We start from the raw sequence: 22,272 nt of genomic DNA, 5'->3' as shown, positions 1-22,272 counted from the left end.
CCTTCCATCTTTTTTTTCTTTCGCGATTCGTTTTTTTCCTATTATTTCGTCTTCCCTGTCTTCCCCGTTTCCCCCTATGATTTCGTCTTTCTTATTTTCTTGTTTTCTTTTCTGCGATTTCTTTCCATCATCTTTCTTATTTTTCAATTCTTTATTTATGTCGTTTAATTTTTCCATTGTTTTTCTTCTTTTCCTCTTTGTTTTTTTTTCGCTTCGATTTTTTTCATCGTTTTTCTATTTTTTTTCGCTGCAATTTCTTTCCATCGGCTTTCTTCTTTTCTTTTTCTTTTTTACGCGTTTACATTTGGGTAACCAAATCTAAATGACTGTGTACAACAAAATAGCAAAATCTAAAAGATCATGTAGAAAGAATCTTGGAAAAAAATCATTTAGATTAGAGTAGCCAATGTAAACAATCGTGTAAAAAAATAAAAGATTGTGTATAAAGAATCTTGAAAAAAATCATTTAGATTGGAGTAGTCAAATGTAAACGATCGTGTAAAAGAAGTAAATGATCGTGTAAATAAATCTAAACGAACGTGTACCAAAAGAATTAAAAAAATCGTGTACCAAATTTAAAAAAAAAATCATTTAGATTTAAGTCCTCAAATTTAAACGATCCTGAAACAAAATTAAACGATGGAATTGAAAAGATAAATCGTAGCCATATATAAACGATCGCATATAAATTATAGCCATATCTAAATTATCATGTTGTAGACATATCTAAATGATCGCGTATAAATTATAGTCATATCTAAACGATCGCGTATATATTGAACCATATCTAAACGATTGCGTATAAATTGTAGCCATATCTAAATGATCGCGTATCAAACAATAACCAAATCTAAACGATCACAAATATATTACGCGCGCGTTATTGACGACGTGGTTGATAGGGCATTTTTTGTATTTTACACGGTGGGTCTGTGGGCTTTTTCCATTTTCAAAATTGTTCTATAGAGTATAAATATTTAGCTGCTTTTTTATATTTTTGAAAAGACTCCTATATATTATTGCAAATATTAAAAAAGAATAGATATTATTGCAAGAATTTTGAACCAATCATCCAAATATATAAGAGAGAATTATTATAAAATTTTATTTTAGAAAAATAAGGAGGTCACGTTTTTTTTTTAAAAGTAGGGTTTTTAATTTAAATTAAGAAAATAAATAAAATAAATAAAATAATTTTTTTTAAAAAATCATAGGATTTGCCTTTCTTAATTTGATATATTTTAAAATTTTAATTGAGATTAGTTTCGATTATTATATAATATTTTATTATTAACGGATTCTAAATTTGTATAAACATTTGTTGTTTTTTTATTTTAAAAAAAATATGTTTTTATATTTTATTTACTAATATCTATTTCTTAAATGAATGTTAACATAATTTACATAAATGTAACAAAATCTAAAAACGTGTACCGTTTGTTTAACAAAAAAATAAAAGTTCGTGAAGCCATCATTTTATTTTCATAAATTCAAGATTTGCCCTTAAATATTGTGGGATGATTCATCGCTTCTTCTTCTTTATGATTTATTCATCTTCTTTGCGATTTCTTCATCACCTCTTCCAAATTTTCTTTCTTCTATTTTTAAACAATTTATTCTTCTGTTTAAATCTTCTATTTCATTCGGCAAGATGCTTTGAAGCATATTTCACGTATGTTTCAATATTCTTCTTCATCTTCCTCATATTTGAGAATATCAATATCGTTTAAATCTTGTTTTAAATGATCAACACGATCGTTCACCATAGTTAGCACGATTGTTAAATTTGAAGTTTTTTAGGATCTTTTACATTGATCTACATGATCGTTTATCATGATCAACATAATCATTATTTAAAGTATATTATTTCACTGCACAATTGTCTATCATTGTAATATATTTTAAACGATTGTGTAGTTATGGTAAACAATTATGTATGCGGATCCACCGTTTGTTTACATTATATTATATAATCTTGGTGTCATCTAAGCATATTAACAACACTTTTTTCGAAGTGTTGTTAAATAGTCTTTCTCGACAAGGGCTTCAATGACGCAATAATTGTGTCGTTTAAACTCTTTACGACCAAATTTTACCTACGACACAAATTTTGCGTTGTTAAAACTCAAATTTCTAGTAGTGTATACGATCGTTTATCATTATCAAAACGATCTTGGTACAAGATCGTGTACCAAAATCTTTTAAATTTGGTACTCATTTAGATCGTGTACCAAGAACCATACCTTGCCGTAAAAATTAGGGTTTCCACTTTGATACTCATTCGAAAAATTTAGAAGATCGCCAAATGCTTGATTGCTACATTATCATCATTTTCCGAAGATAAATTCTAGTCAATTTCTAAAGAAAACTCCTCTATGATCTTTGTTGTCTCAGACGCCAATCAGATTTCAGATATCGATAGTAGTTTTTCGCGATGTGTTAATTCAGAATTTTCTGCTCGCTGCAATACCTCGCTTTTCCCCTATCTTTCTCCATCTTCAGTTGTCAGTTTTGACAATGAACTACTTAACTGGGTATTAATTGATATTTTGTATCTAATGATATGAATGAAGCAAGCGTAGGCTTAATAGAGGTAGATATTGTTGTGAATTATCTACGACATGCTTTAACTCAAGTCCTGTAATCGACAGATGTTGATAATTAGTCTAAGAAGCTTTATAGATGCATCTATGTGTATAATTGTGGACAACTTCCTTGCTAAACCTCAAGAGCAAGATTAGATTGCTCAACTTATTTTTGTCAAAAATCATGTTCTCTCTTTGTGTGTATTCTTGTGGATCATCGTCTTGGCTATAGCTTTCTTTGTCCGTTCGGGAGTCAAGAGCTCTTTCACTAGACCATGGTCAACTTGTCAATGTTGCTGACTGGGCTTTTGGGATTCACAATTTTGAAGGGTTATACTTCGATTCTTGATCAACTTGGCCCTATGAAACATCCATTATATTCACTCGACAAGAAAACACTATGGTTCGAACGCTGTCGTGGTCGCCCCTAGTTTTGGTAAATTACAGGTTCTCGCAATGTTAGATTTAGAGGAGGCTGTCTATTGCTTGTGGATATCTCTTAGGCCATCCAATTTGTGTGACTGCTAGGCATATTCTTTTCAATTTTAATCATCATGGTAGCTTATTTTTATTGATGAATGAATGGTTTATTAGGAAAGAAATTAAGAGAGATAGATGAAACCTTTTACTTTTAAGAGATATGTTAATTATTTATTTTGATTGATGCAAAATTTGGAGAGATAAATGTTGGTCTTAACATAACATATTAATCTAAAACCATTTGTTTGATGGTTATGTTTCTAGATTTGAAATTTTGAGTTTCTCAATTGAAATAGAAAGTTAAGAACTGATGAAAGTTGATAATGTCAGTCTTAAATTTATATGTGACATATATATTGGTGGTCGGGTTCATAAATGAGATTTTGTAAGTTTATTTTACATTTAGATCATTTTGTTGTATAATTTTGTGTCTGATAATTTGTAAAAGACTTTTTACTCTCATTCTCTTTATTTTCAATATTGTCTTCAATTTGACTTGAAATGTGTATAATGGATTTTATTATTCTGAAAAGAAAATTTCTCTTTCCTTGTAAAAGTAATCTTGAGACAAGTGAAAAAGTGGGAAAATTAAATGCAGAGTTACCTTTTTACCCTTTAGTTTTATCTCTTCTTTTAACTTCTTTGCAAGCTATCAAATTTCTTTCTTTCATTGTATTTCTTTTCTTTCTTTTGCATGGTTCATCGAGAGAGAAAGGAAGAACAAAAATAGGGTTTCAAAAAAGGGGTTTCTTGATGGAAGATGAAGGGATGAGAAAAGTTAACAAGATGATGTTTATAGTGGTTCAGCATATAGCCTACACCCACTCTTCAAAGGTAAAAATCCTTTTATTCAACATTCTTTCTTAAAAATAGATTCAAGACAAATTGAACTTGTTTTCATACTACAACTCTTTGTCTTTATTCTGTAAGTTTTCTTCTTAAGGCTACAAGACTTTTATTTGTTATTTTGTTGAAAATAACTTCCTGTTCTAACAAATTAGTTGAAACTGATTTGATTCTTTCCTTTAACAAGTGAGAAAAGAAGTTGAAGCCCTCTTGTAGAAGATAGTTCAACAAATCTCAAGAAATCTCCCTCTTGAACTGTATTCTACTTAAAGCAAGGTATTTACTCATCTTTATTTAAATCCACCACATTGAGTAGATTTAAACATTGTTCAAACTTAGATTTCGGTAGGGCTTTTGTTAGGAAATCAGCAACATTCTCTTCAGTTTTAACTTTTAAGATTTTCACCACTACTTTTTCAATGATGTCCCGAACAAAGTGTAATTTCACATCTATATGTTTAGTTTTATGATGGTATTGCTGATTCTTTGTGAGGTGAATTGCACTCTAGTTGTGACACATTAGCTCTATAGCTTCTTGTTTGTAGCCTAGTTCTGAGACTATTCCCCTTAGCCACATAGCTTCAGAAACAGCTACGAATTCTGCTTCAGTAGTTGATAAGGCAACTACTGATTGTAAATTTGATTTCCAACTGATAAGATTTTCTCCCAAAGTGAAGACAAAGCCAGTTAGTGATCTTCTTTTATTAGAATCTCCAGCAAAATTAGCATCCATAAAGCCTCTTACTCGTAGTTTAAAATCATTAGGAGGTTTATAAAGAAACCCCCTATTTTTAGTTCCAACTAGGTACCTGAAAACCCATTTAGTTGCCTCCCAATGAATCTTGCCTGGATTTCCCATATACCGGCTGACAAGACTTGAACTGTGAGCTAGATTTGGCCTAGTACAGACCATTAGATACATTAGGCTGCCTGTAGCATTAGAGTACGATATATAGCTCATTGCTTGTCTGTCAGTTGGATCTTTAGGTGAATCTCTTGCTTATATTTTAATTTGTTGTGCTAAAGGTGTAGAAACTACATTTGAGTTAGCCATGTTGAATCTACAAAGTACCTTGTTGATGTAGGTCTTCTGAGTTAGAGATAACTCATTGTTATTTCTATCTCTCAAGATTTCAATTCTTAGGATTTTCTTAGCTGCTCCTAGGTCCTTCATATCAAATTCAACACTGAGTTGAGCTTTGATTTCTTTTAACTTGATTGGATCTCTCCCTGCTAGTAACATATCATCAACATAGAGTAAAAGATAGATGTAATCACCTTCAGTGAGCTTCTTGTAGTAGACACATGGGTCATATAGACTTCTAATAAATCCTATCAGGCTGATATAGTCATTAAAACGTTTGTACCAACACCTTGGAGACTATTTTATGCCATATAAAGACCTATTTAGTTTACACACCAGCTCCTTTTTTCCTTTTACTTCAAAACCCTTAGGCTGCTCCATGAAGATTTCTTCCTCTAAGCTTCCATGTAGGAAAGCAGTAGTAACATCTAGCTATTCCAACTCAAGATTTTCACATGCTACAATAGTCAGTAGGATTCTTATAGAAGTGTGCTTTACAATAGGGAAAAAAATCTCATTATAGTCTACACCCCCCTTTTGCTTGAAGCCTTTAGCTACTAGTCTTGCCTTAAATTTCACTTTGTTATTCAAATCACCGATCATCTTCTTCTTGAAGACCCATTTACAAGGAATGATAATTTTTCCATGTGGCTTTTCTACTTGTTCCCAAGTATCATTCTTGTAGAGTGAATTAAGTTCATCATTCATGGCTTCTTTCCACTGATTGCTGTGTCTACTATATAGAGCATCTTCATAACTGTAAGGCTCATCTTCTATAGTCTCTATAGAGGAGTTAGCTATGCAATTTGCTCTTGCAAATCTAGAAAGAGGCCTAATGGTTCTTCTCCTTCTATCTCCTGTTAAGCTATAACTAGTCAAGTCTTCTGTATTTTCTTTTTCCTCTTCTTCTTGAGGATGAAAACTAGGAAGAGTTTCTGTTGGAAGTTGATCACTGATGCTAGGGTTTGAGTCTTTCAAATTTGAATGAATCTCTACTTGGTGGCTGGTAGAAGATTCATTCAAATTCTGTTCAGTAGAAGGTATTGCTTTGATAGACTCCATATAGATTTCATTCTCCTTGAAAACAACATCTCTACTTATTAGGCTTGTTTCTTTAGAGAAATCCCAGAGCTTGTAGCCTTTGACAAAATCAGGGTAGCCAATAAACATACATTTAAGAGCTCTAGGTTCAATCTTGTTTTGTTTGATGTAGACATATGTTGTACACCCAAAAGGTTTTAGATTAAAGAGCTTAGGGGTAGCTCCAGTCCATCTTTCTTCAGGAGTCTTCATGTCTATAGAAACACATGGGCTTCTATTCACTGTATAGGTGGCAGTAGCTAAAGCTTCAGCCCAAAAATTTTCTGAGATTTTTGCCTCTAAAATCATACATCTCACTCTTTCCATCAATGTTCTATTCATCCTCTCGACAACTCCATTCTGTTGAAGGGTGTAAGCAACTGTTCTGTGCCTTGATATACCAAACTCATTACATAGAAAGTTAAAATCATTACTAAGAAATTCTAGACCATTATCCGTTTTTAAGTATTTAATCTTCCTTTCAGTTTAAGTTTCTACTTTAACTTTCCAATTTTTAAAAGATTCAAAAGCTTGATGTTTAGATTTTAGAGGATAAGTCCATACTTTTCTTGAAAAATCATCTATAAGAGATAAAAAGTACCTTGATCCTCCCCATGAATGAGTTCTAGCTGGTCCCCAAAGATCACCATGTACATAATCTAAGGTGGCTTTTGAGTGATGTTCTCATTTAGAGAATTTCAGCCTCTTAGACTTGCCAAAGATGCAGTGTTCACAGAAGCCAAATCTTTTTACTTCTCTAGCTTGAATCAACCTTTGTTTTTGTAGTTCAGTAAGCCCTTTTTCACTGATATGTGAAAGTCTTCGATGCCATAGTTCTAATTCATTTCCTTTCTCAGTTTATGAAATTAGAGCATACTTGGGTTTGATCACATTTTTCACAATATACAAGCCTTCCACCTTTCTTGAATTAAGAATTACTCTGCCTTGTCTTTCCACCTTCATGGAGCCTTTTTCAATATAAATGAAGCACCCTAGGTCATCAATCATACCTAAAGAGATAAGGTGTCTCTTTAGTTTTGGAACATGTCTTACCCCTTTAAGGAGAACCTCCCTGTTATTACATAGCTTCAACAGCACTGAGCCTACACCGATAATCTCACAATATCGATTATTTCCCATGTAAACTGAGTCTCCCTCTTGTGATTTATAGTCAACAAACCAGTTTTTCTTAGAAGTCATATGTGTTGGATTTTATGTCCTAAAATTCGTAGATAGTAAATATAATCAATTGACCGTCATTAATAATAAAGTGTTTTATTATTATAATTTCAATAAGTGTTATTCATTATATTATTAGTTTTGTCTTGATAACCTAAATCCAATAAACTAACATCTTAAGCTGTTTGATGAGTCTTGAATAGTATGTAGAGACATACGGGGATCAATGTTCAAGATCATGTTAAAGAGTCTATAGTATATGGTTAAGGTTGGGTACCTTATCCTGTTAACACTATGGGTACGACTCACTTTCTATTTGATACAAACACATTGATCCAATGCGTTCATGTATGCGACATGCGAGTGAGAGTATCCTATGCAATGAGTTTGCATAAGACTGGACCACGAAATAGTAATCACTAGATGTAATTTCTTTAACTAGATGGATTTCTATTTCATTAGGATGACCTAGGTGACTTAGTCTTAATCCTGAGTGTATTATGAACTCTTGTTTGCGAGGGATTGTCCTTTGATTTGTATGAGTGAGAGTGGCCAAATGGCCGACTCAATATGCTTATCATTTTGGAGACAAGACCGAGTGGGGAGCTGGGAATATAATCACACAAGATGGAATTCACTCCTTCCCACCTTTAGGGTAAGTAGATAAGTGTTCCCTTAAATGGTGTCTTCGGGACTTGAACAAAGGGTCCTACCCTCTCTATGGCACGAGAGGGGTTTCTGTTTAGTGGTTGGACCATAAACAGGTTGTTCATTAGAGGAGCACTGGTATTTAAGGACTAGAGGTAACCTAGGTGTAAAATGGTAATTTGACCCAGCTGGTGTTACGAACACTTGTGAAGGACTAACTTACTGGTATTGGTCTATATCCGTGGACACAGAAATATATCTACAGTGAGAAGAATTAAGCTGTGAGTCTTTGGTGGAGTGTACACACAGTTAACGAATATTGATTAATGTAGTTAATGAGTTTAGCTAATTAATCTCATATCGTTGTAGCTTCTGATCTATAGGTCCATTAGGTCCCCTTCCTAGCTCATAAAGAGTAATGAGATTTATTTATATTGGTTGTAATTTGAAATGTTCAAATTTATTTTGGGAATTAATATAATGTACATTGATACATTATAATATAAAGTTTATATTTCAATTAGACTTTATTATATAAATTTAATTTTTGATATGATTCAAAATTAAATTACGAGAGAATAAAATATTTGAATAAGTTCAAATATTAGTTTAATGTGAATTAGATTCATATTAAAACTATAAGTTAAAATTTGATGTGTATATGATACATATTAAAACTATAGGTTATGGGAGAAATTTATATTTGAATATGATTCAAATTATGGATTAAATTATATATAAGATATTTAATTTAGAAATTAATTAATTGGAGAATTAATTAATAGTTTAGTTTAATTTGATTTAATTAAATTAATTAAATTAAAACTATAGGTTATGCGAGAGATATTCATTTAAATATGATTTAAATGAAAATATTAATTAAATATGATTTAATTAATTATTGAATTAATTAATTCTTAAATTAAATTAATTAATTAGTTTAATATATATTAATTTAATAATTATTATTAAGTTAATAGGGAACGTGGGTGGTTTTCCCACGTTCCCATTTATTATCTCCAACTTCCTACTTCTTCTGTATGAAGAAGTTGGAATACTTTGCGTAACAAAAATGGTGGTGAATTATGTGAAAATGAATTGCTCTCCCATTTCTCTCTGAGCAAAATTTTCTCTCTAAGAAAAATTCTCTTATTCCAATTTTGGTTCTGACAAACCATCTCAATCAGAGGATAGGAAGGTTTCCAAGTGGTGGTGCCCAAATTGGTGATTGGTAGATTTAGAGTCGTCAACGAGCGTAAGTTTTCTTCTCTGTATTTTTATTCAAAGCATGTTTAACCATAAAAATTGTTTTTGTAATTTTTTGGCAATGTATTGGTATTTTTAAGGTTCCAATTAAAATTGGGTTTCTGTAATTATTCCGCTGTAAAGGGTTTTCATCCCTTCAATTGGTATCAGAGTCATCTCAATTTTAATTAAGAATTTTAAAAATTTGCATTGGTTAGGTAGGATCTCTGCATTATGAATGTGGTTTTTGCAATTGAATGTTTCTGTAATTTTGGCCATAGATTTACTGTTTTGATAAGATCAAAATGTAAAGGCCCCTGCGTTTTTGGGCATTTTAATTTGTAAATCTGTAATATAGAGTCCAATTTTTGGATTTGGGGTGTTTTTCTTAGTTTTTTGACACCAAATTTGCCTAAAATGGACAACCGGAAGGCCATGAACGGGAGTTTTTTCGATTCTGTACAGAAACCGAAGCGGAAAAAAAATCTGCAGCTGGAGGTTGAAGAAGGGATGACGTAAGCATGGCGTCATCGGCTCGTACCGACGGCTCGCGGCTCGGCTCGGTTGTACGGACGGCTCGGATCGACTCGGTTGTACGGACGGCTCGGTTCGGCTAGGCTGTATGGATGGCTCGGCGCGGTCGGCTCGATTCGACTCTGGTTTTTTCATATGTGCCGGTTTAGGCAGTTTTGGGCCGGTTCTTCATATTTTGGGCCAGTTCAAGCATTTTTTAGCCGGTTGGAGCAGTTTTTGACTGGTTCAAGGTGTTTGGGCCTGGTTTGAAGCTTTTTGAAGGTTTTAAGGCCGGTTTTGGAGCTTTAAAAGCACTTTTAGGATATTTTAAGGTTTTATTATTGTAATTGTTGCTTTATTTTATCCTAGGGGCCAATTTTACAGGTTTAATTGTTATTTAAATGCTTTATGGATGTCATTTAGATAAATCACACCTTAAGTTAAGCATGTTCATGCATTTTTATATATTATAAATGTTATAATGTATGGTTTTAATGCATGATTGTGAATTTCATGAGTAATTTAAAATATGTTGATATTTTAAATATATGAAATTGAATAAGCATGATGCATGACATTACTTAGTTAAATATAATTTGTTATATTTAAATTAATGTCTTGTGTATGCTTGATTGATTTTCATATTTTATTTAGTATAATTGTTATATTAATAAAGATGAAAATTAATTTGCATTGTGCATATTATATCCATAGTTTAATATAATTGTTATATTAATATAATGTGTGCATGCAATATGGTTTTATTTAATTATAATTTGATTTTAATTATTTAAACCATAGTATGCAAGATTATAGGGCTAATTAACTAATTTTATAATAGTTATAAAATTTGATTATTAGAAACCGTCAACCTATAATAAAGAGTTGCATGCAAACATAGGATCTTAGGATTAATTTGGTTTAATTTTAAATTGTTTAAAATTAAATAGACCTAAGATCACATTAATTCTAATAGGATTAGAATTAAGTCTTATTTTTAGTTTAGTGAAACTAAATAGGACAAATAGGATTTAAGGTTATAAGGGAACTCCATCGGTAAAGTTCTATCTAAGGCTGAGGGTACTTAAGTTGACGGTTTACGAAACACCTCATACCTGGGAATTGACCCAAAACCGGCGTTGAATTAACCTTATTCCTATTAGCATAAGATGTCACTAGGTAAATTAAATGGTTTAATACAGCTAGAAACTTTAGTGTAAAGTTTTATTATAAGTGTTATAAGAATAGACTTAGTTAGATTCATTTAGCCGGAATTTAGTGAAGTGCAACTAAACCCTAAATTAATAGAACATTAGAGTTGGAGAAAAATGATATATATGATATATAAATTTTTTGCTCTCACTTCCCTAAGAGTTCACATGTGAGATCCATACTCGGTTTCGTGTCGCCCTGGACGCGGTCTCCCTTCAGAAAGTGTTTGTATGGGTCAATAACAAGGTGAATAGAGGAAATGTTCATAGTAAGTGGGAGAAGGACGCGTGTCAACGTATCCTACGGTCTCCTACATTAGGTTGCACCGTAAAATTTCTATGATCCGCCTGCGTGTCGTCCTGGAGCGACCATCCCTTCGGAGGGCTTGATCATATAAGTCGAAACATCGCAAACTCCAGAAATGGATAGGATTTCTTAGGTTAATCTTCAACAGTTGTCTTTCCTAACGGTAGCCTGTTGAAGCGTACCTTTGGGATCTGAAAATGGTAGGGTCACACTTACGAGATGAATTAAGTTAGTTAATGAATCCTTGACCGAACAACGATAGCTAAGAACTATATGAATTAGAGTTATTCTGGTATTAGTAATTAGTTGAGATTGTTTCAATTTAGAAGAGGAGTAATTGATCACCCTTTGGTGATTGTTGCTCTAAACTTCTGAAGTATCGTTGCACAAACTAAATCATTAGTTTTACTAGGGTTCTTTGATTGTTTGTTTTTGCTGAATTAATCGGATTGTTTTATGTAATGGGTTAAGACAAAGATAACTAATACGGTCAATTGTTTGCTATTCCAGCATGTCTTCCTCAATTATTGCATTGCTTAAAAAATATCAATTAACTGGTAAAAATTATGCGACGTGGAAATTGAAACTGAATATGATTCTAGTTATCACTGATCTACGCTTCGTCTTAATGGAGGAATGTCCTCCTTTCCCCACTAAATATGCATCCCAAAGTGAATGGGATGCATTTGACAGCTGGACAAAGGTCAATGACAAGGCTCGCCTCTACATCTTGGCTAGTATGTCTGACATATTGAGCAAGAAACATGAGATCATGGTCACTGCACGTCAGATCATAGACTCTCTTAGAGAGATGTTTGGGCAACCGTCCATTCAGATCAAACAAGAGGCAAATGTTGTCCATTCTAGGAGGTTTGTACCTTCATCTTCTGGATCTGAGAAAATTCAGAAGAGAAAGGAAGGGAAGGGGAAAGGTCCTACTATTGCTGTTGAGGGCAAAGAGAAGGCTAAGGTAGTCATCAAGGAGAAATGTTTCCACTGCAATGATGATGAGCATTGGAAAATAAATTGCCCTAAGTACCTTGTTAAGAAGAAAGAAAAAGAAGGTAAATATGATTTACTTGTCTTGGAAACATGTTTAATGGAAAATAACCAAAATGCCTGGATACTTGATTCAGGGGCCACTAACCATGTTTGTTCTTCTTTACAAGAAACTAATTCCATCAAGCAGCTTGAGGAGAGTGAGATGACACTCAAGGTTAGAACGGGAGATGTCATTTCAGCTCGTGCAGTGGGAGATGCTAAGTTGTTTTTCGAAAATAAATTAATGTTTTTGGAAAACTTGTACATAGTTCCTAAAATTAAAAAGAACTTAGTTTCCATTTCTTGTCTTATTGAACATATGTACTCAATTAATTTTTTCTATGAATGAAGCGTTCATTTCTAAAAATGGTGTACATATTTGTTCGACTAAGCTTGAAAACAACTTGTATGCATTAAGACCTAATGAAGCAAAAACAATTTTAAATCATGAGATGTTTAGAACTGCTAATACTCAAAATAAAAGGCAAAGAATTTCTCTAAATAATAATACCTATCTTTGACATTTAAGATTAGGTCACATAAATCTCGATCAGATCGGGAGATTGGTAAATAATAGACTTCTAAACAAGTTAGAAGATGATTCATTACCTCCATGTGAATCTTGTCTTGAAAGAAAAATGACAAAGAGACTTTTTACTGGAAAATGTTATAGAGCCAAAGAGCCTTTAGAACTTATACATTCAGACCTCTATGGTCCGATGAATGTAAAAGCTAGAGGGAGTTTTGAATACTTCATCTCTTTTATAGATGATTATTCTAGGTATGGGTATTTATACTTAATGGAGTATAAGTCTGAAGCTCTTGAAAAGTTCAAGGAGTATAAGGCTGAAGTTGAAAATCTATTAAGTAAAAAGATTAAAATACTTCGATCTGATCGAGGTGAAGAGTACATGGATTTGAGATTCCAGGACTATATGATAGAACATGAAATCCAATTCCAACTCTCAGCACCTGGTACACCTCAACAAAATGGTGTATCAGAAAGGAGAAATAGAATCTTGTTAGACATGGTTCGTTCAATGATGAGTTACGCTCAATTGCCAAGCTCGTTTTGGGGGTATGCAGTAGAGACTGCAATTCATATCTTGAACAATGTTCCCTCGAAGAGTGTTTCTGAAACACTTTTCAAGTTATGGAGAGGACGTAAACCTAGTTTAAGTCATTTCAGAATTTGGGGTTGTCCAGCACACATGTTAGTGACAAATCCCAAGAAGTTGGAACCTCGTTCAAGGTTATGCCAATTTGTTGGTTACCCTAAAGAAACGAGAGGTGGTTTACTCTTCGATCCACAAGAAAATAGAGTGTTTGTATCAACAAATGCTACTTTCTTGGAAGAAGACCACATGAGAGATCATAAACCATGAAACAAATTAGTATTAAATGAAGCTACTGATGAATCAACAAGGGTTGTTGATGAAGTTGGTCCCTCATCAAGAGTTGATGAAACCACCACATCATGTCAATCTCATCATTCTCAATCGTTGAGAATGCCTCGACGCAGTGGGAGGGTTGTATCACAACCTAACCGTTATTTGAGTTTAACTTAAACTGAGGTTGTCATACCAGATAATGGTGTTGAGGATCCATTGTCCTATAAACAGGCAATGAATGATGTAGATAAGGACCAATGGGTCAAAGCCATGGACCTTGAAATGGAGTGTATTTACTTCAATTCAGTGTGGGAGCTTGTAGATCTACCTGAAGGGGTAAAACCTATAGGGTGTAAATGGATCTATAAGAGAAAGAGAGATTCAGCTGGGAAGGTACAGACCTTCAAAGCTAGACTTGTAGCAAAAGGGTATACCCAAAGAGAAGGGGTTGACTATGAGGAAACTTTTTCTCCTGTTGCTATGTTAAAGTCTATAAGGATTCTCTTGTCCATCACCACATTTTATGATTATGAAATATGACAAATGGATGTCAAGACTACTTTTCTGAATGGCAATCTTGAAGAGAGTATCTTTATGTCTCAGCCCGAGGGGTTCATAACCCAAGGTGAAGAGCAAAAAGTTTGCAAGCTGAATCGATCCATTTATGGGTTGAAACAAGCATCTAGATCTTGGAACATTATGTTTGATACTGCAATCAAATCCTACGGTTTTGACCAAAACGTTGATGAACCTTGTGTATATAAGAAAATCAACAAAGGAAAAGTAGCTTTCTTAGTACTTTATGTGGACGATATCCTCCTCATTAGGAATGATATGGGATACCTTACTGACGTTAAAGCTTGGCTAGCAGCCCAATTCCAAATGAAAGATTTAGGAGAGGCACAATATGTTCTTGGGATCCAAATCATAAGGGATCGTAAGAACAAAACGCTAGCACTGTCTCAAGCAACCTATATCGACAAAATGTTGGTTCGATATTCGATGCAGAACTCTAAGAAGGGTTTATTACCTTTCAGGCATGGAGTTCACTTGTCTAAGGAACAGTGTCCTAAGACACCTCAAGAAGTTGAGGATATGAGACGTATTCCCTATGCCTCAGCTGTGGGCAGCTTAATGTATGTTATGCTCTGCACTAGGCCAGACATTTCTTATGTAGTGGAAATAGTTAGTAGGTATCAGTCCAATCCAGGGTTAGACCACTGGACGGCGGTTAAAATGATTCTCAAGTATCTTAGGAGAACGAGAGACTACATGCTTGTGTATAGAGCTAAGGATTTGATCCTTACAGGATACACTGATTCTGATTTTCAAACCGATAAGGATTCTAGAAAATCTACATCGGGATCAGTGTTCACCCTATATGGAGGAGCTGTAGTATGGTGTAGCATCAAGCAAGGATGCATTGCAGACTCTACAATGGAGGCTGAATACATCGCTACTTGTGGAGCAGCAAAAGAAGTAGTTTGGCTTAGGAAGTTCCTACATGATTTGGAAGTTGTTCCAAACATGAACTTGCCCATCACTCTATATTGTGATAACATTGGGGCAGTAGCCAATTCTAAAGAACCTCGCAGCCATAAACGAGGGAAACACATAGAGAGGAAGTATCACCTGATACGGGAGATTGTGCAACGAGGGGATGTGATCGTCACCAAGATCGCTTCGGAGCACAACATTGCTGATCCATTTACGAAGACTCTCACGACTAAAGTGTTTGGGGTCATCTAGAAAGTCTAGATCTACGAGATATGTACATTAGGTAACCTACGGCAAGTGGGAGATGTGTAATGGGTATGATGATGCCCTAGTTTATGTATTTGTATATATACGTTTTATGTAATATACTTGTACATTTTACCATTTCCAATGTTTGAGAATTACTTTATTATGTACATCCCATAAGGACTAGAGTTTTTAGTCCAAGTGGGAGTTTGTTGGGTTTTATGTCCTAAAACTCGTAAATAGTAAATATAATCAATTGACCGTCATTAATAATAAATTGTTTTATTATTATAATTTCAATAAGTGTTATTGATTATATTATTAGTTTTTTCTTAATAACCTAAATCCAATAAACTAACATCCTAAGCTGTTTGATGAGTCTTGAAAATAAACTACCCCATTTTTGACAATACTTTTCGGTTGGCCCTATTTTTGATAATATTTTTATAAACTACATTATTTAAAAAAAAAATTCAATTTATGCATGTAAATTATTTTTTTATAAAATTAAATTAGGATATTGGATCTAAATTTGTCTAAATAGTTATCACATTTTCATTTTTTATTTGTTGAAAGGGTCTTTATTTTCGACGCGTATCATCCGCGTAGTTCTAATTTTATATCACAAAACCCTAACGAGGCTGTTACACCAAAGGTCAGAAACAAAACTCTGCAAGAAAAAAGAGGCAAAATTTAAAACCTATTCCCATCGAGTGGACGAAGTTGGAATCTAAGACGAATTTTGATTTCCATCTCCGAGAAGACGACGATGAAGCATTCCTCTTTGCAGTGGCGGACCCCATCTGAAATTGTTTCCCTAGTCAATAAAGTCAGAAATGTCCATAATCCTACCGTGGATCTGCCCAAAAATGCCGTTCCGGAGGTGTCGCATAAAGTTCCCCTTAACGCAGACGTTGTAGGGACCTACATCGCCTCTTATAAAGGAAATCGTGTACTCTCTCAAATTTTAGGCTGGGAAGCCAATTCTGACCAAAATGTATCCATTTCTGCAAATACTACTGCCCAATCGCAAGGCCATGGTGCGTGTTTCAAATGCGGGAAGTTAGGGCATTGGGCTAGAGACTGCGATGCTCCGGGTGGTGGAGGATCTTTCAATTCTTCAGGAAATGATGTGTCTGTTGCGGAGAAAGCATGCCCCTACGGATCGGGAGTTTGTTTAGTACTAACTGCAAATACAGAGAGGAATCGCGGTCGAAAATTTTACAGATGCCCCGTTCGGCAGGTGATGAGGGAAACTGTGTTCATCTTTTTTTTTTTTTGTTCGATAGTATCATTTCTTCTTTTTTCCTAATTATCGCCATTTTTAAGTCATAATGTTGCCGCCTAAACTTGGGAAATGGAAGAGCGATTTCGAGTTCTGATGAAGTCATGTTCTTTTTCATCTGGTTGATGTTGGGTTTTGTGAAAAATATATAAACATATATTAAGAACCTCGTGAAAAATATTGAAATTAAATTAGTAATGTGTAATGTAATGCTTCGATGGACTCATATAATTTTGTTGATTAAAACATACTTGTTCTTTAGCCAACATGCACGTAGTTCCCTACATGGTACCAGTACCCTGTCCAAAAATTTGTAGTACTTTTTTGAACTCTAAAGTTCGTTATCATGATATTGAATTCAAAGCTCATTAAATTATTTCCGTACACAATAACTTTTATCTTCACATGGAATTATATCATGCCTTACTATCTTCTCATGTACATTCAGTTGTTCTCAGGAAAATGGTGGCTGCGGATTCTTTGAGTAGTGTGACAGTGCCCCTGGCCAAAATCCATTAAGTTCGTCATTTCCAGACCTTCAGTGCCCCTGTGGTGCTGGTTCTTATAGAATTTTAACAGCTAAAGCAGGGAACAACGTTGGGAAGCAGTTCTATTGTTGCCCTTCATCCCAGGTAATATTTATAACACAAATGTTTGTGCAGCAGCTTTTATTGTCTTGTGATGACGTGATTCTCAAAACTGTTTGTTCATAATTAAGAGTCATAGCTTCTCTTACCCTATTACAAAGTGGAAACATCTTTTGTGTTCCCCTTAATTGACACTCTTTTGTATACCATTGTATATTTCATCAATCTATTAAATAGTTTCTTATCTAAGAAGAAGATTTCGGTTGCTGAATTTTCATTTTCATATTAACAAGTCATGGACTATCTAATTAATAATTATCTGACCGAAAATTGTGGGAAAGCTTCTGAAGTGTATGCAGTTGACTCTTCATTCTGATTAATTGGAAGAAAGTAAAATTTGCTTTGATACCTTATCTAAATTTAGTGCTTCTCATTTATTCTTCTCATTCTTCCGAATTTAGTTAGAGTCCCAATTTTAAGACTTTTCATCTTTAGATCAATTGATGGTGCTGAAAGTTGAAAATTATGACCTTGAAGGTGGCCTAAATTATTGCAAACAATTAGATAGTCGTTAATTACGCCACATACTTATTAAATGAGTGAAGCGTATAAAGAGGGATGTTATAGTTACATTATGAACTAAGGAAAGAAAGCCGGGAAAGGAACCAATGCATGTGCAAGCAGTATATACCAAGAATGTGCTTAGTGAAGTTTTGGAGAGGACGTTTATCAAGGAAAACACAGCTCTAGATCTTTTAAGCCAAAGTATCTGAACAAATTTGCTGAGATGACTTTTATCTAGGAAAACATTGATGAGTTCGTGTAGTGCGATTTAGAGCACAATCAAGTGCAAATTAATTTACTTTCAACTCTACGCTCAAATTAGTTGAAGAGAATGTAAGGTCTTTGATGGGAATACCTACTATAGGAGAGGTAAAAAGGGGAATAACCACCAGAAAATTAGTCAGTGGGAATGGGAGGTGGCGTACACTTGTTGGGCTTGGGCATGAATGTGTACATAGGCCTTTAAGGGTCAGGTTGTCTTTTGGGCAGGGTTATGGTATTTTTGTAGTTGAACACTGTTCTAAGGTTTAAGATAGTTTCTTTAATTGGATGGGTTTGCATTTTTGTTTGTTTTTCAATGTTGCTATTGTTTCCTCAACTTACATTTCAACGAAATACCCTTGCAGAGAATCAGTGGATTGTCGTTCTGTAGTTTTTCTCCCAGCCTTTTAGATGGTTGGGATGCTTCACTGATTACTCCTCGATATGAGAAATTTCATGTTCAATTATGCATAGCACTATGTTATGAAACCCTTCCAAAGTTTATCCTTCTATGTGTCCACCATGATCTATCCAGTTCCAACATCTCTTCAAATTTATACTTGTGTGGTAATGGTAATGTCCATCACCTCCCACATCTGGATTATTCTCGACATCATCTAAACACAATTTTCTGAAAATGTTTTGATACTTGCAAATTGCATAAGTTGTGCAGTTGTTTGATTTCCATGTTGTAATTCTTCATCAGTTGAACTCAAATCCATTCTGCAGGATTCTTGCAGGTTTTTCCAGTGGTGCGAAGAGCCTTCCATTGAAACCAAGAATCAAGTGAGTGCCCCTAAGGTCTACGCTAATGACATGAGCAAAAGTGTTACCGGGAATGTGAAAACTAGTTCTTCCAGTTCCTGCTATAAATGCGGGGGTGAAGGGCATTGGGCTAGAGACTGCTCGCAATCACTCTCACCATCAAATCCTCCTGCAGCGTATGGCAGAAGTCAATCTTCTTCACTTGGAAGCTGTTTCAAATGTGGTCAGCCTGGCCATTGGGCGAAGGACTGCTCTAATTCTGAAAAATAGATAGGCTCTTTGGCTGCTTCTGCATTAAGCTGTTTCAAGGTTTTAAACCGTTGTTTAAGCTTTTAAATTCACAAGTCCTGGATAAGTCATCTGGCATTTCTGTTTATTTGGTACACTATCCTATTTTGAAGTACACTTTAGTGGATGATATCTAGATGGATTAGCTTAGAATTGAGATTTTCTTAAATCTTTACTTTGCTCAGTTCCCTAATTCAAAGGAATTGATAATTTAGTATTGAAGTCGCTAAAATTTGATATTTTATCATTTAATCATTGATTAGTTACTTATCTAAATATTCTTAAAAGAAAGTTTAATTTAATTCATTTTTTTATATATTAGAAAAAGGATCTAATTTGTTATCATTAGTATTAGTTTTTTTTTTCTTTTTCAACCATGTTTGGTTTATTCTGTATCCATTTTAAAATGTTAATATAGATATGAGAACAGGAGAAACTGACTTTTTGTTGTTAAAATAATCAATTATGCAATTTGACAATGGATTGGATTTGCTTTGTTTGTAAATATAAAAAAGAGGGAGAGAATTGAATTCACTTTATTGATTTGATTTATAACATCAGCCAACTAATTTTATTAAAAAATTTTAAATTTCCATCCTAGTTTTTTCTTTCTTTTTTACTCCCTTCTCTCTTTGATTCGCTTATATAATTTAATGTATATCCATTTTAGTATCATTAATATTGTTTAAGACGAAAAATAGATATGAAATAGTGTGATAATATATCATAATCAAATAATGAAAATGAAATAGTATATGACCTTTTGCTCTATTCTAGGTTACCAACTGCATTATTTTGGAATTTCACTATAAAATATAAGCGTAGTATCGCAATTTTTGAAACAAAAATTATGACTACTTTTTTTAATTAACAAAGTTTGCGGTGTTTTATCCTTCCATATGATTAAACCATTATCAAACTAATAATAATAATAATACTAATCATACTAATAATAATACTAATAATAATACTAATACTAATAATAATACTAATACTACTACTACTACTAATAATAATAATAATAATAATAATAATAAACTATTTTTGACCAGAAAATTTTCAAGTACATCCACTGAAAATCTTCACAAACTCCAAAAAAATAACATTCATCGATACTCAAATTAAGCATAGAATGCAATTTTCAAGTACATCCACTAAAAATCTTCACAAACTCCAAAAAAATAACTTTCATCGATACTCAAATTAAGCATAGAATGCACTTCAAACAAAAATAAGCATCGGATGATTTCAACTAAAAATTATGAAATAAATTAATTAAGTCAACAAAATTATTCTCATGATACTCTTTTTTGTTTTCTCAAAGTTTACCAACATTTTGTATCTTAACTTTATTTTATACTTTATTAAACACACCATGGAAGACTTTTTTGTACAATGTTTTGAGTAAAAAATTACCCACGTGTTTTAGAATTAGAAGGGTCCCTATTGGTAACTTTTTTGCTTTTTCTTTTAAAACTAAAATTAGTTTATAAACCTTCCTTCCACTTCTAACTTTTCCTTTTATTATTTACAATTTACCAATAGTTTAAAATACAAAGTTAAAATTTAAAAGCTAAAAGGGATAGCTTTCAAATTGGTTGTTTTGTTTTTTAATTTGATTCAGAGTTCAACCATTATATTTAAAAATTATATAAATCATAAAAAATAAGAATCAAAATAGTCATCAAATACGATCTTAATTTTTAGTTTTTAAAATTAAATATATAAACATTTTGGGTCTTTTCAAAAATATAACAAAGCGGCAAAATATTTACACTCTGTAGAACAATTTCAAAAACAGAAAACTCAGAGGCTCATCGTGTAAAATCGCAAAAATGTTCCGTCAACAACCCTCACCTAATATATTTGCAATCGTTTAGATTTGATTATTGTTTGATACGCGATCGTTTAAATATAGCTACAATTATCTTTTCAATTTTGTTATGCGATCGTTTAATTTTGTTACACCATCATTTAATTTGATTTGGTTACACGATTGTTTAGATTTGAGTGATTTAGGGACTCAAATCTAAACAATTTTTTTTTTCAAAATTTGGTAAACAATCTTTTTAATTCTTTTGATACACGATCGTTTAGATTTCTCTAAACGACAATTTATTTTTTTTACAAGATCGTATACTTGTTTTACACAATCATTTACATTTGGTTACTACAATTTAAATGATTTTTTTTTTAAGATTCTTTATATACGATTTTTTTCTAAACGTTTACTTTTTTTTATACGATCATTTACATTTGGCTACTCTAATCTAAACAATTTTTTTCAAGATTCTTTATATCGATCTTTTATTTTTTTTACACGATCGTTTACATTTGGCTACTCCAATCTAAATAATTTTTTTCAAGATTCTTTATACACGATCTTTTATTTTTTTTTACACAATTGTTTACTTTTTTTACACGATCCTTTACATCTAGTTACTCCAATTTAAATGATATTTTTTCAAAATTCTTTATACACGATCTTTTAGATTTTGCTATTTTTTGTATACAGTCGTTTAGATTTTGGTTACCCAAATTTAAACGACGTAAAAAAAGGAAAAGAAGAAAGACAATGGAAAGAAATCACAGCGAAAAAAAAAGGGAAAAAAGAAATATGATGGAAAGAAATCGCAGCAGGAAAAAAGAAATACGATGGAAAGAAATCGCAGCAAAAAAAAAGAGAAAAAGAAGAAATACGATGGAAGGAAATCGCAGCAAAAAAAGAAGAGAAAAAGAAGAAAAACGATGGAAAAAAATCGCAGCAGAAAAAAAAACAGAAGGAAAAGAAGAAAGACGATGAAAGAAATCGCATGAGGAAAATGACGAAAGAAATCGCAGGAGGAAAACGACGAAAGAAATCGCGAGGAAGAGAAGAAAGATGAAAGGGCAAACCTGATATATTTAGAAATTGGCTAACTTTATGGGTTTTGTTACACGTAAATAATTTGGTGTTTTGTTACATTTATGAAAGTTTCCCTCAACATTTATTCTAACTCAAAATTTCAAAATAAGTAAAAAATGAACACAAGATTTGACAATCAAGGATATGTTTGGTAACCATTTTCAATATATTTTTTTTAAATTATATTTGCTTAAATAAAAAATCATATATCTTTGGTAACCGATATTTTGAAAGTTTTTTTTTATTTTTAATTTTCTTTTATAA

The 22,272-nt window shown here is 32.9% G+C and overlaps 1 pseudogene; it reads left to right on the top strand.

Moving 5' to 3' along the window:
• Nucleotides 1–15,969: 15,969 nt before the first annotated feature.
• Nucleotides 15,970–19,272, top strand: LOC103493251 (cold shock protein 1-like; annotated as a pseudogene).
• Nucleotides 19,273–22,272: the final 3,000 nt, after the last annotated feature.

The sequence above is a fragment of the Cucumis melo genome, chromosome 7, assembly GCF_025177605.1.
Source record: "Cucumis melo cultivar AY chromosome 7, USDA_Cmelo_AY_1.0, whole genome shotgun sequence".
Taxonomy (NCBI): Eukaryota; Viridiplantae; Streptophyta; class Magnoliopsida; order Cucurbitales; family Cucurbitaceae; genus Cucumis; species Cucumis melo.
The sequence above is the reverse complement of the archived record's forward strand: the minus strand, read 5'-3'. Positions and strand labels throughout refer to the sequence as shown.